At 40.8% G+C, this 14092-nt stretch overlaps 2 protein-coding genes and 1 pseudogene across 9 annotated transcripts in view; 1 reads left to right on the top strand and 2 right to left on the bottom strand.

The window, feature by feature from the left end:
* Positions 1 to 6520, bottom strand: part of LOC126947674 (protein SET-like) — a 42390-nt pseudogene extending 35870 nt beyond the window's left edge.
* Positions 1 to 14092, bottom strand: part of MED12L (mediator complex subunit 12L) — a 340860-nt gene that overhangs the window by 200240 nt on the left and 126528 nt on the right. The window lies entirely within an intron of this gene.
* P2RY14 (purinergic receptor P2Y14) overlaps positions 1 to 14092 on the top strand; it is a 63897-nt gene that overhangs the window by 43349 nt on the left and 6456 nt on the right. For 2 of the 6 annotated variants that reach the window (XM_050779789.1, XM_050779791.1), the window contains exon 2: positions 10638 to 10745. The exons of 2 other annotated variants lie outside the window; for them this stretch is intronic. The gene's annotated coding sequence lies outside the window, so the exon portion shown is untranslated. 2 more of the 6 variants (XM_050779792.1, XM_050779794.1) reach the window with 2 other exon arrangements.

The raw sequence follows: 14092 nt of genomic DNA, 5'->3' as shown, positions 1-14092 counted from the left end.
TGTACTGGAGCACTTTGAAAATAAGTTGCAGGTAATCATGATCCTTCCCTTCTAAATACTTCAATATGCATCTCTAAATACTCTCGCACTTAACCACATCATCAACATTTCTGGAAAGATTATTATTCAGTAATATCACCTAATCTAGAATCTGTATTCAGATTTATACAACTGTCTCAAAACAATTTGTATGGCTATGCGCCCCAGTCAACAATCACCACTCATTCATGGTGTTACTTCTCTTTGGCCTCTTTTAATCTACAACTGTCCCCTTCCAGCCCATCGTGTTTGTTTCTTGTGGCACTGATTTTTTTTCAAAGAGTCTAGGCTGGTTGCTTTATCAAATGTTTCATATTCTAAATTTGTCTGACTGCTCATTGAAGATTTTTGATACAGTTTATTACAAAAGTATGTTGTATACATCTAATTACATCATATCAGGAGGCACACAATGTCAGATTATCTCATTTTTGGTAAGTTGGATCATTCAGTGACCACCAGATCGCTCTGCTTCAGAGTTATACTTTTTATTACTCTAAATGATGAAGGAGTATGTTTCAGACTGGAAGATACTATTCTCCCACACCCATTCACCCAGTGGCTTCTGGCCACAATTGAAGATTATTGCCTGAATCAGTTATCACACTAAGGTTGCAAAATGGTGATGTCCTAAATTCTACCCTTCTTCTACCTTTACTAGTCAGCATTCTTCTGAAAACAAGAGCTTTCTCATTTGCATCCTACCTTTTTGTAATCTGTACTTTTAATAGCACCATAAACTCCTGAATTTGTTTTGGTTTTCAATGTATTTTCACCTGTTGTTATCATTCTCATTAATGCCCAAACTGTCCCAGATCTAGGAGTGCCCTCAAGTAGGTTTCAGTGTCCTGTTTTAGCATTTCCTCATTGGTCTGAGCACTTCCTTGCTTTCTGACCAAAAGATGTCACAACTCACCTTATACTTTTCCTGTACCTGATCTGAAAACAGTAATTTCTCTTAAGGAGCCCTGGTTCCTTTCAGTGGCTAGTGAGAATTCGAAACAAGATGAGCTCACTGACACTGGGAAGTCGCTACTTCTGCACTGGCAGGGGGGTTTTATTTTTGTTATTTAAAAATGGCTTGAGCAAGTTTACAGCTATTGGGGTGTCATGATTTCTGGACATACAGATTTTTTTAACTTTGTTCTATTAAGGACTTTGAGCAGGTTTAAAGTTTGAAGAGAAGTAGCCCCTAGACAGAAAGAGATGCTGAAAATACAAAAGAGAAAAGTGATAACACACAGAGAGAGTTCAAAGAAAGATTAGAAGGAAGTGGATGTAAAGCTGCATTTAAAAAAAATAAAAATAAAAAAAGCATGGAGTAAAAACTAGTCCTGGTACGTTTCACACAGTCCAAGGATGTCAATGAGCATCAAAGTGTAGAGTATAGTATAAATAGAAAGGAGTGTTTGTTATCAGAATTTTTTTACATACAGATATTATATCTGAGGCAATAATGAAATGATATCTAACAGCACCCCTGGGGCAGGGCAAGACATAAGACTATTTTCTTACACTGTACTTGACTTACCCCTATTGAAATCCATTGGAAAGGTGAAATATCACAAAGGGAATGTTCTAAAATAGACATGCATAGTCAAGAACAGATCCTGGCCAGGTGTGGTGGCTTACACCTGTAATCTCAGCACTTTGGGAGGCCGAGGCTGGCGGATCACAAGGTCAGGAGATCGAGACCATCCTGGCTAACACGGTGAAACCCTGTCACCACTAAAAATACAAAAACAAAAATTAGGCGGGTGTGGTGGCGGGCGCCTGTAGTCCCAGCTATTCAGGAGGCAGAGGCGGGAGAATGGCTTGAACCCGGGAAGCGAAGTTGCAGTGAGCAGAGATCGCAAAACTGCACTCCAGCCTGAGCAACAGAGCAAGACTCCATCTCAAAAAAAAAAAAAATTGCTGAATTTATAAGTTATTACCACAGTAGGTTTGATTAAAATCAAAGAACCCTCTAACAGGGATTAATACACAAAACAGGGAGGAAACATACAACACTTTGCGTTAGAGAGTATATGGGAATCACTTCTGTACAGTATTTCCACTCCCACTTAAAATTCTGGATATTTATATTCTTTTCCTTCAGCTATATAAGCCTGTATCTTGAACAAACATACAAGTGGTTGATATTCAGCTAAGCAGTTAAAGATGTTGTTTTCTCACACATGGAACTCTATCTCCATCTTCACAGCAAAGGATAACCACTAATGGTCTCACAGCCCCAGGATCTGCAGGTCTGAGTACTGCTTGCCTGAGAAATGCAAACACCATCTCAGTGAGGCGAAAAGAGGTCATGGATTCATTTCCTTGCCTGGCCCCAGGGAATAGCACCACATATTCCAAAACAATGTTGCAGAAGAACAGGCTGGAAAAAATTCAGTAAATCAGGCAGCTCAACCTAGTTCCAGGATAAAAAGGAATTGGTTCCCAAAACCCTGAAGCCAGGAGTTATGCAGAGCTTTGTGCCACTCTTATGAAAGATTAGCATTGTGTATGGACTGGTATTTTAGAACTGAAACACTCTGGACTTCATACATATGCTCTGTTGCTGAGTGCCACTTCCTCTGACTAGAACAGAGGGGTCATCAGAAGCAAAACCTCTCCCAATTTGTCCCTTGTGCAAGCACTGCTGGGCCACATACGGGAGGAAGCTCAGAGCACTCTGCAAAGGGTCTATTGTGCATCCTGCAGCCCCACATTTCAGTGTAGAAGAGTGTCAACTTAAACTGAAAGAAGCAGTGGAAACTGTCAGGAGCCTGACCTGGGAGAAGGACTAGGAGACTGGGTCCCAAAGGCATTTGTTTATCTGTTATCAGCTGAGTCACTCCCTGTATGCACAATGTTCCCACTGAGTCAGACCCTGCCTCACACCACGTATTTGATTCTTATAGGAACAGGAACCCTAGAGGTAACTGAGGTAGCTACTACTTCCCCCTCATTCTAGACATGTAAAAACTGATACACAAAGGCAGTTAGTAATTATCACAATATCCTAGTTTTTAAGAAACTAAGCCATACATGTAGCCAAGGCCTATTGCATCCCACAAGCATGCATGTAATCATTATGTTGCACTGTCTGTCCTCTGTCCACTATTGCAACAGAGCAGTCAATAAAGCCCACTTCACATTCCTAGAACTTAGCATATAGATTACTTATTGCTGATGAGTTATTCAATTACAGTTAAGGTCTAATCCCAGCAAGAAAGCTAAATTCTCGTCCTGTGTCAAAATAATCTGAAATATAGCTACCATTAAGGAGCCATTCCAGTGGTTCTCAAGGAAATTTAGAAATGTCTGGGGACAGATGGCTGGTTGCACAAATCATGGGGTTCTACTGCCACCTAGTGGATACAGCCCACGCATGCGGCTAAACATCCAACAATGCACAAGACAGCCCACCCACGAAGAAACGAAACCCAAAAAAAAAGTCAACAGTGCCAAGGCTGAAAAACCCTGGACCATTCCAATCATTATAGGCAAAAAATTACAAGTCCATCCTGACTACCAAGATGCAGTCCCTAGAGTAAAGGCTAACAGTGGGTGGCCATTTTCCTGGCCCCCAGTTTGGCATTCAGGAAGACTGGATGTCTGTGTATCCATCAGAGGTCATGAGGTGCCTATGCCACACCTCATCCTCCACTGGCAGGTCCTGTGATCCATCTGCATAATCACAAAGTGAAGACAGGCTGGAGTTCTTAGACATGCCAAATATGCTAGACTTGTACTCTGCCACAAGCTATGCTAAAAGTGTTTTGAGGGAAGCAGTTAGAATACAAAGTCAAGACTACGTTTGGACAGTATCAGTTTATAATCCATCCTAATCCCCCCCTCCATTCTCTCACATAATCAACAGCTGGATCTGTTCGTAGCAGAAATTCAGATTTCTTTTATCTTCATGAGTTGTAAAGACTGTGAATAGGAAGATCAAGAGGGAATCAAGAGAGGGTAGAGTTTATGCTTTGGTGGAAGAGGAAGTTCTTGGGTATCTGCAATTCAGCCTAAGAAGAATATTCAGATATTTCTAATGTGAAAACTTAGCACAGTTCCTCACTGAAAGTATGTGGCCACACCATTCGGCCAATTTTAAGTTACATTAACACATGTTGGTCACTGACCTGGATTCTAACTGAAGGTAAAGTCGATGAGTCATAGCAGCGGGAGTGAGGATTAAGTGACCTGATCTTGAGCTCACATCAATTGCCGGAGAAAACTGGCTGAAGGTGACAAACAGCAGCAAGCAGAGCTCTCCTTGTGCCAGGTGCCCCAGGGGATCTGCATGTGGCATCCAAACCACATGCAGCAGATCTGGGTTTCTCCCTGCAGAAGAGTTTCCACCATTTATAGCTTAATGTTACCTGTTGTAATCACCATTCACAATAGTCTAACTCTATATCTCTCTTTGGATATCAGCGCAAGAGATAGAAAACTGAGTCAAAAAATCAGAAACTCATTTTAAACACTTTTAGAAACTGGCAAATAAAAAGGAGGTTCTCTATGCTGCAGTATCTGAAAGATAACTTAAGAAACTGAAGGCATTCACATCATGCAAAACCTTAAAACTCAGATCAAAAACAAAAATAACACATATACTCTCAAACACACACATACATGCACATTCCTTTCCAGAAAAAAAAAAAAATACTGGCTGACTCCTCAAGATGGGACTCCAGCAAAACATTGAAGGGCCTGTGTAAAGGATCACATTCATATAAAACATGCTGCCCCCACATTCTCTCAGGAGCAGGGGAGCCCTGGCTTGGAGTCAAGCAGACATTAGTTTGAATACTATCTGGCCATGTGTTACGTGCCCTTTGATGAATCACTTAACCATTTTAAGCATCAGTCTCCTCATTTGTAAAATAGTGGTAAAGGTTTACTCAGTGGCAAGGTTCCATCATGTCACCCAAGAGCTTAGGCCATCCATTTTCCCCCACTGTGACAGCATCTCATGTCAGTCTTGATGCCTGTTCCTATAGCTCTCTCACCCCAAAACTCCTTCCCTCTTCTTCTTTGCCTAGCTAAAGCCAACTCATTTGTCAATCTTCATTATCACATGCTCCAGGAAGGCTGCCTTGATGCCACCATTTCTGAAACTAGATATGTGCTCACTCTATTCCGCTGCTTTCTCCTTCAATGATGGCCCCACGTCACACCTTGAAGTGTCCCTCTGTCAAGCCTCCCCCTACACTGGAATCTTCCTGAGAGTCCCCTGATGTGTTTCCATAGGGCATGGCAAGCATGTCCTGATGGCTTTAGTGAGCAAATGAACAAAAGGCCTTGGCAAAGGAAGAAATACCAGGGGCAAACAGGTGCCAAAGGTTACATGTACTTTATAAACAGCAGATTTCAACAAGGAGAAATCAGTGATATCAAATGCTGCAAAGAGGTCAGGAAATAGGATAACTGAGAAAAAAACAACAGACTTAGAAATTAGGTCCCTGACAGCTTCCGAGAAATGTGGTGAGTGTCAAACACTAAATGCTCTGAGTGATGAAAAAAGATAGGGGGTGGGAGAGTTCCTTCCTCTGGGTGAAGGAGAAAGTGAGATTCTCCCTCATTGAGCCTAGAGAGGGCAGGGACAAGAGTGCCACAGGAATGCGGAACACAGATGAGAACAGTTATTTGTACGTTATTTTAGTAACATAAAATGTAATAACACGACTATAAATACACAACACATAAATACTATGAAAACCACATAGGAGATCACACTGATACCAAAAAAAGAAAAAAAAAGTGTTAAACATTAGGGCACGAGAGATTAAAGCAGCAAGAAAATGGCTTCAGTAAGTTTAAAAATGTATGATTACACACATCTACACTATTTTCTATTTTTATACAGAATCAGCTAGAAAACAGATATTTATCTCATAGAAAAGGGTCCAGAGCACCATGTATTAAAGCTTTTGACGTCTGGACTGAAAGGAAGGAAAAAAAAATATAAAAGTTGTACCTTTATAAGAACTGAAAAAAAAAAAGGAAGAAAAATGCATGTCATAAGTGGGTACCGATAAAAGCATTATTTGAAGGCAATCCATTCTCCCTAGATATTTCTATCCCTAATTATGAAATAATTTAAATATACAAAAACAGAAATGCAGACACTAATGTTGGTAACACCAATGTACCAGTCACCAGTGTTAATAGGCAGTAATATTACGCATATTTGATTCAGAATTTAAGAAATAAAATATCACAGATACAGCAAAGTCCAAACACCCTACCACTTACAAGCTTCCACTTGTAGGTTAAAACACGTGGTATTTGGTTGGGTGTAAGGAGGCTGGACTTGCTCCTACTTCCTTCCCCAGGAGTAGGCAATGTTCTTTTCTTTTTTTCTTTTAGATTCAGCAGTTACATGTGCTAGTTTGTTACTTGGGTATACTGTGTGACGCTGAGCTTTTGGGCTTCTAGTGAACCCATCACTCAAATAGTGAACACAGAACCCAAGAGTAAGTTTTTCCACCATTTCCCCGCTTCCTACTCCCTGCTCTTCGGAGTCGCCAGTGTCTACTGTTCCCACTTTTGTGTTCATGTGTATCCAACGTTTAGTTCCCACTTGTAAGTGAAAATATGTGGTATTTGGTTTTCTGTTTCTGTGTTAATTCACTTAGGATAATGGCCTCTAGCCACATCCACGTTGCTGCAAAGGACATGGTTTCTTTTGTATAGCTGCATAGTATTCCATGGTGTATATGTATTTTCTTTATCCAATTCACCATTGATAGGCACCTAGGTTGATTCTATGCCTTTGCTATTGTGAATAGTACTACAACAAACATGTGAGTAAAGGTGTCTTTTTGGTAAAACAATTTGTTTTTCTTTGGGTATGTACCTAGTAATGAGATTGCTGGGTGAAATGGTAATTTTATGTTTAGTTCTTTGAGAAATCTCTACACTGCTTTCAATAGGGACTGAACTAATTTACAGTCCCACCAAGAGTATATAAGTGTTCTCTTTTTTCTGCAATCTCACTGACATCTGGTTTTTTTTTTTTTTTTTTTTTTTTGGACTTTTTAATAAAAGCCTCAATGTTGTGAAGTTAGAATATATCATTTACAACCAGCACATGTTCCGTACTGCCCTAGGCCACTGAGATTATTACTCCATGCGGAACTTAATCTCTTTCTTTCCAAAGAGAATCTCATGACCCTTTAGGAACATTCTAAGTAAATATAAGATGATCACAACCACCACCTCTCAAATAGGTATAAAATACCAATTTACATTTCCAAGAGACCATAAAGATGCGAAGATTATGATGAAATATAATGAATAAACTTGGGCAAAGATCCTAGATTTCAGGCCTACTTGGAATACAATTTTTCTTGTCTAAAGTCCCAACTACAACAAAAATATTTCACCCTCATCACCATTTATTAAATGTCTCCTGGTCACAGGATCTGGGGGGGGGGGGAAAATGATGCTAATTCAAAGAGCGGTACATGGACCAGCAGCATATCATGCTTTATTAGTCCATTTTCACACTACTGATAAAGATATACTTGAGAATGGGCAATTTACAAAAGAAAGAGGTTTACTGGACTTACAGTTTCGCATGGCTGAAGAGGCATCACAAACATGGTAGAAGGTGAAAGGTACATCTCACATGGTGGGAGACAAGAGAAGAGAGCTTGTGCAGGGCAACTCCTGCTTTTAAAACCATCGGATCGCATGAGACCCATCTGCTATCACAAGAACAGCACAGAAAGACCTACTCCCATAATTCAATCATCTACCACCAGGTCCCTCCCACAACACGTGGAAATTATAGGACCTACAAGATGAGATTTGGGTGGGGACACAGAGCCAAACCACGTAATTCTATCCCTGGTCCCTCCCAAATCTCGTATCTTCACATTTCAAAACCAATCATGTCTTCCAACAGTCCCCCAAAGTCTCAATTCATTTCCGCATTAACTCAAAAGTCCACAGTCCAGAGTCTCATCCCAGACAAGGCAAGTCCCTTCCACCTATAAGCCTGTAAAATCTAAAGCAAGTTCGTCACTTCTAGATAAAATGCGGTACAGGCATTGGGTAAAAACAGCCATTCCAAATGGGAGGAACTGGCCGAAACAAAGGGGCTACAGGCCCATCCAAGTCCAAAATCCAGCAGGGCAGTCAAATCTTGAAGTTCCAAATGATCTCCTTTGACTCCATGTCTCACACCCAGGACACGCAACGCAAGAGATGGGTTCCCATGGTCTTGGGCAGCTCCACTCCTGTGGCTTTGCAGGGTACAGCCTCCCTCCTGGCTGTTTCACAGGCTGGCGTTGAGTCTGCAGCTTTTCCAGGCCAACAGTGCAAGCTGTCAGTGGATCTAACATTCTGGAGTCTGGAGGATTGTGGCACTCCTCTCACAGCTCCATTAGACTGTGCCCCAGTAGGGACTCTGTGTGGGGGCTCCAACCCCACATTTCCCTTCCACACTGCCCTAGCACAGGTTCTCCATGAGAGCCCTGCCCCTGCAGTAAACTTCTGCCTGGACATCCAGGCATTTCCACACATCTTCTGAAATCTAGGCAGAGGTTCCCAAACCCCAATTCTTGACTTCTGTGCACTCGCAGGCTCAACACCACGTAGAAGCTGCCAAGGCTTGACGCTTGCATACTCTGAAGCCATGGCCTGAGCTCTACATTGGCCCCTTTCAGCCACACTAGAGTGGCTGGGATGCAGGGCACCAATTCCCCAGGCTGCACATAGCACAGACACCCTGGGCTGGGGCCCACAAAACCACTTTTTCCTTCTAGGCCTCCAGGCCTGTGATGGGATGGGCTTGCTGTGAAGACCTCTGACATGCCCTGTATACATTTTCCCCATTTTCTTGAGGATTAGCATTCAGCTCCTCGCTGCTTATGCAAATTTCTGCAGCTGGCTTGAATTTCTCCTCAGAAAATGGGATTTTCTTTCTACTGCATTGTCAGGCTACAACTTTTCTGAACTTTTACACTCTGCTTCCCTTATAAAACTGAATGCTTTTAACAGCACCCAAATCACCTCTTGAATGCTTTGTTGCTTAGAAATTTCTTCAGCTAGATACCCTAAATCATCTTCCTCAAGTTCAAAGTTCCACAAATCTTTAGGCTGAGGGCAAAACACGCCACCAGCCTCTTTGCTAAAACATAGTAAGAGTCACTTTTGCTCCAGTTCCCAACAAGTTCTTCATTTCCATCTGAGACCACCTCACCCTGGACTTTATTATCTATATCACTATCAGCATTTTGGGCAAAGCCATTCAACAAGTCTCTAGGAAGTTCCAAACTCTCCCACATTTTCCTGTCTTCTTCTGAGCCCTCCAAACTGTTTCAATCTCTGCCTGTTGCCCAGTGCTAAAGTTGCTTCCACATTTTCAGGTATCTTTTCAGCAACATCCCACTCTACTGGTACCAATTTACTGTATTAGTCTATTTTCACACTGCTGATAAGGATGTACCAGAAACAGGACAGTTTACAAAGGAAAGAGGTTTACTGGACTTACAGTTCCGCATGGTGGGAGGCCTCACAATCATGGTAGAAGGTGAAAGGCATGTCTCACATGGCAACAGACAAGAGAAGAGAGCTTGTGCAGGGCAATTCCCGTTTTTAAAACCACCATATCTCATGAGACCCATTCACTATCACCAGAACAGCACAGAAAGACCCACCCCCATAATTCAATCATTTCCCACCAGGTCCCTCCCACAACACGTGGGTATTATGGGAGCTACAAGATGAGATTTGGGTGGGGACACAGAGCCAAACCGTATCACATGCCAAACTCCAGACATAATGGAATCTCAGTCCTCATTTTAGCAAGATCCCAGGTAATGTGTATGCACATTAAAGTTTAGGGAGCACTCACTGGTTTAAAGAATTTAGAAATATGAAAACCTAGACTAAGGCAGAACCAAATCCAACCACCATTTTGCTAAACCTACCCTCTTCCTATCAGACCACATGGCTTTCAGGTGTTATCTCTGCAAAGTCCACACGTTAGTCTCATTAGACTGGTGGTAATCAAATGAGGGCAATTTTGTCCCTCAGAGGACATTTGGCAAAGTCTATAAATATTTTTGATTACCGCAACTTGTGTAGGGGGTTACTGGCATCTAGTAGGCAGAAGTCAGAAATGCTGCTAAACATCTTACAATGTGGAGGACAGCTCCCAAAAATAAATAATTATCTGGCCCAAAAGGTCAATAAGTCAAAGGTTTTTTAAAAACAAAACAGTAAAAAAAAAAATCCACCTGCAATTAGACCCATGATTTCCTGGCTGAAATGAATTGTTCTATTCAGTCATTTGATAAACTGATTTGATCATCCTTATCCAAGGGGGGGGTAATATAAACCAATAACCAAAACCACTTCATGCCCAAGCTCTCAAAGAGTTTAAGTTTCCCACGAGAGGCTGCAACCAAATCAATAATCATATTATCATAAATCATATAAATCAATAATCATATTGACAACAAATAGCAAGTACAGTGAAACAACAAATGCACAAATTGGCATATTGCACAATTACATGAATTTAAGAAGTAAGTACAGATATATTTCCCCATTAAAAAGTCTGGTGCTCACTGGTTTTTTTGTTTCCTATAATGCAGGATCTTTAATGAAAAAACATTTTGGCCACTTCGAGACGATAAACACTCACTGGGCAAAACAACTTCACTGAAAAGAGACCTCATATTATGCAAAAAAAATCTTAAAAGGTAATTTTTTTTAATTCCTCAAGTATTATCAAGAGCTTTGTTAATTTCATCAACATGCTATAAAGGAATGATTCTTTTCTTCAGAGAAGGAATCACAGCTCACAATTAGGATGGTGGAAGGTGGTCTAATACAAGAGGAAAATAGGTCACGGTATATAATTACACAGATGAGTAACGAACTCAGAGCTGACTAAGCCTGCTTTTATTAAGATAAACGTATTTCTGGAATGAGCATTGCTTTGCATAGCCTTGTATCAATTAAATTCTGCCCAAAGAGAGAACCCTGAGGTTATAGGTAATATGTGGCAACTTGAAAACACTTCATGCCGCACAATCCTAAGCTATTACACTGCACTAAGGAGCAAGTGCACTCACTATCTAAATCAGATTGAATCTTTGGCATTGACATTCTAACTTTGCAAAAAAAAAAAAAAAAAAATTGTTGAAGGAAAGCAATCTACAAAATGCTCCCACTACATTTTAATAACTGTCTTTGGGTCTCATAAATCTCATTCTGCCATGTTCTTTAATTATGTTACCAAAGACTCCAAAGTGATAGCAGACAACCTAGGCTAAAACATTTCAGACCACTTCATTCTCATGTATCTGGATTTGTGAAACAAGGTCAAGTTTCACCTGAGAAAATTTCAAGACTTACACTATTACACAGTAACCTCCCATTTTTTTCTTGTTTTTTGTTTTTTTTGAGACGGAGCCCTGCTCTGAAGCCCAGGCTGGAGTGCAATGGTGGGAGCTCAGCTCACTGCAACCTCTGCCTCCCAGATTCAAGCAATTCTCCTACCTCAGCCTCCCAAGTAGCTGGGATTACAGGTGCGTGCCACCACAGCTTGCTAATTTTTGTATTTTTAGTAGAGGTGGGGTTTCACCATGTTGGCCAGGCTGGTCTTGAACTCCTAACCTCAGGTGATCCACCCGCGTTGGCCTCCCAAAGTGCTGGGATTACAGGCATGAGCCGTGCCCAGCCACAGTATCCCTTTTTAAAAAGTTTAGCTATATATACAAATCTTTCTTAAATGTGATCTCTAGAATTTAGGAAGCATTGTTTACATTCCTAAAGCCTCAAAGTTAACATAACGACAACTTTCACTACAGAAATTCAGTGATAATATGAGAAGTAACCATCAATGAGCAGGGCTCCACAAACAGACACCTACACAAACTGGCTCACCAGAATGCCTGCTTATCCAGTAATCCAGTTAATCATCATCCAGAAGTCTTGTTCATCTTTTAATATTTTTTCTGTTGCCTATCTCTCATCTTTAATGGACTAGCATGAGCTGGTAAGAAACAGTGAATCAACTGAGAAGTGGGCAGGGAAGGGAGGGTTGCTGAGCACACTAAGAGCTTCTTTTCTGATTCTTTTGGTTCTTATTGATTTTTACATTTTTGTGTAAAATCAACATGAGGATAAAACGATTTCCTTCATTTGTGAAAGATCTGAAGTTTCTGTAGGTCCCTGTATCAGGACATTAAATCATCTCAGTCTACACTAAAGATAAGGAGAAGAGACTGAGCAGATATCACGAGGTCCAAATGATACGTCTTTTTTAATGATTCTGTCCTATTTTTCATCCAACACATATGCCTGCCTTTTGGTCTCAATATATAATTTGGTCTTACTTGCCTTAAGAGAGTTTCTTTTCCACACATCTCTCAGTCCATTACTGCTCTGATCTGCCCTACAGAAAAGGCTGCCAAAAAGTTCAAGTGTCTCAAGTTCTGAGACACTTGAACCCGTAAGACAGAATGCCCTCATCATTAACCCCACTGCTTTAAAAAAAAAAAAAAAATCAATATTTAAGAGTTCAAAAATTACTACCAAGAGGAATTTCTCTTTAGCTTATTCCTTTAGAGTGTTCCTTTAAGATGAAGAAATCTGTCCTGGCATGAGCCTCTGCTGTATCAAACCGGACAGTGGCACAGGGTAGCAGAGGCACCCAACCAGCATGTCTAAAACCTCCCATTCTAAACTGAAGTCTCATCTGCAATTGCATCAAAACTGCCAAAATAGCAGTGTTTGTGGAAAGGGCCCAGGTAAGCTGTGTGCATTCACTCCATTTCAGGAGGCAAAGCTGCTCTAGAAGTTTACCTTGGTCAATCATTCCCTTCCATCCAGCTCAAAGTGGTGGGAGCAGTGAAGGGGAATGATGTATACCATCAGGGCATATGTATGCAGATTCCCAGCAACCTGAGGAATCTGAGAGCAGAGTTCTGGACCTGCAGCATTAGGCCACATGCAGAAATACTGCAGCTCAAAAATACGAAAGACTCTGAGAAAATAATTTTATAAGGGTTTCTATAAGAAAAGGAATTATGTCTCTCATTCTATGGGATTCACTATTTCTACAAATAGTGGCTTCTATAATATTTCCCAAAGGAAAGGAATTTGGCTCTCATTAAATTATTTCTGGGAAATTATTCAATATTTCACCATATAATTATATATTACATAGTTAATATTTCTGTTTTCCAAAATAACATCTACAGTTTTTTTATATTTTAAACTCAAGTGAATCCCACAAGTACTTAGTACCTACCATGAGTAGGACACCACAATGGCCAGGCGCTGAGGATCTGGGGGTTGTGTGCCTAGGACTGGGAAACCAAATTACACGTGGGAATATAGCAGCATGCATTCTCTCAAGCTCTGCAAGACTGGCATTTAAACCAAAATGCATCTAACTGTCAAGAGACAGTTACCAAAAAAATTAGTTACCAGACACAGACTCTTAGTCACAGTAGACAGTTAAAAATGGAAAATGTGCTCCCCCTCCCTTATCTTTTAAAATATGAAACAGGCTCATAAGGAGAAAGGTGATAGAAGACCTACAAAGAAGCAAATGCGTACAAACCAACTATGCCCAGAGCCAAGCACACAAGGCTACACGGAAGAGGAGGAATAGTGCTAGTGAAAGGTTTTGTGGAGGAAGTGATTTGGGGTACTCATTCCTTCTACAGGGAGTCCATAGACTGGCAAAATCAAGTGTCTATCAATATTTCTATTTTTGTCATAAAGCAAAAGGAAAGCACACAGGAAAGGAAGATACATAGAAACCAGATATTCTTGTGTAGGAAGCAGCACACAGGTTTATATGGATGTACTTTTTTTATGTGGAACATGACTATCTCATATTCCATGTTTCAAAATATCTCTTTGTCATGCTTAAATTTATTGACCTAACTTGTCCTTCACTGTGATATGCACTGTGCTGGCACCACAAATACAGATGAAAAAGATGCATTCTCTGACATCAAGGTACCCACTGTTCCCGCAATCTTTCTTTCCCTTGATCCCTGAATAAATCTTAAGAGCAAGGGATTCATGC

The sequence above is a fragment of the Macaca thibetana genome, chromosome 2 (assembly GCF_024542745.1).
Source record: "Macaca thibetana thibetana isolate TM-01 chromosome 2, ASM2454274v1, whole genome shotgun sequence".
Taxonomy (NCBI): domain Eukaryota; kingdom Metazoa; phylum Chordata; class Mammalia; order Primates; family Cercopithecidae; genus Macaca; species Macaca thibetana.
Note: the sequence above shows the minus strand (reverse complement) of the source record. Positions and strands in the feature narration are given on the sequence as shown.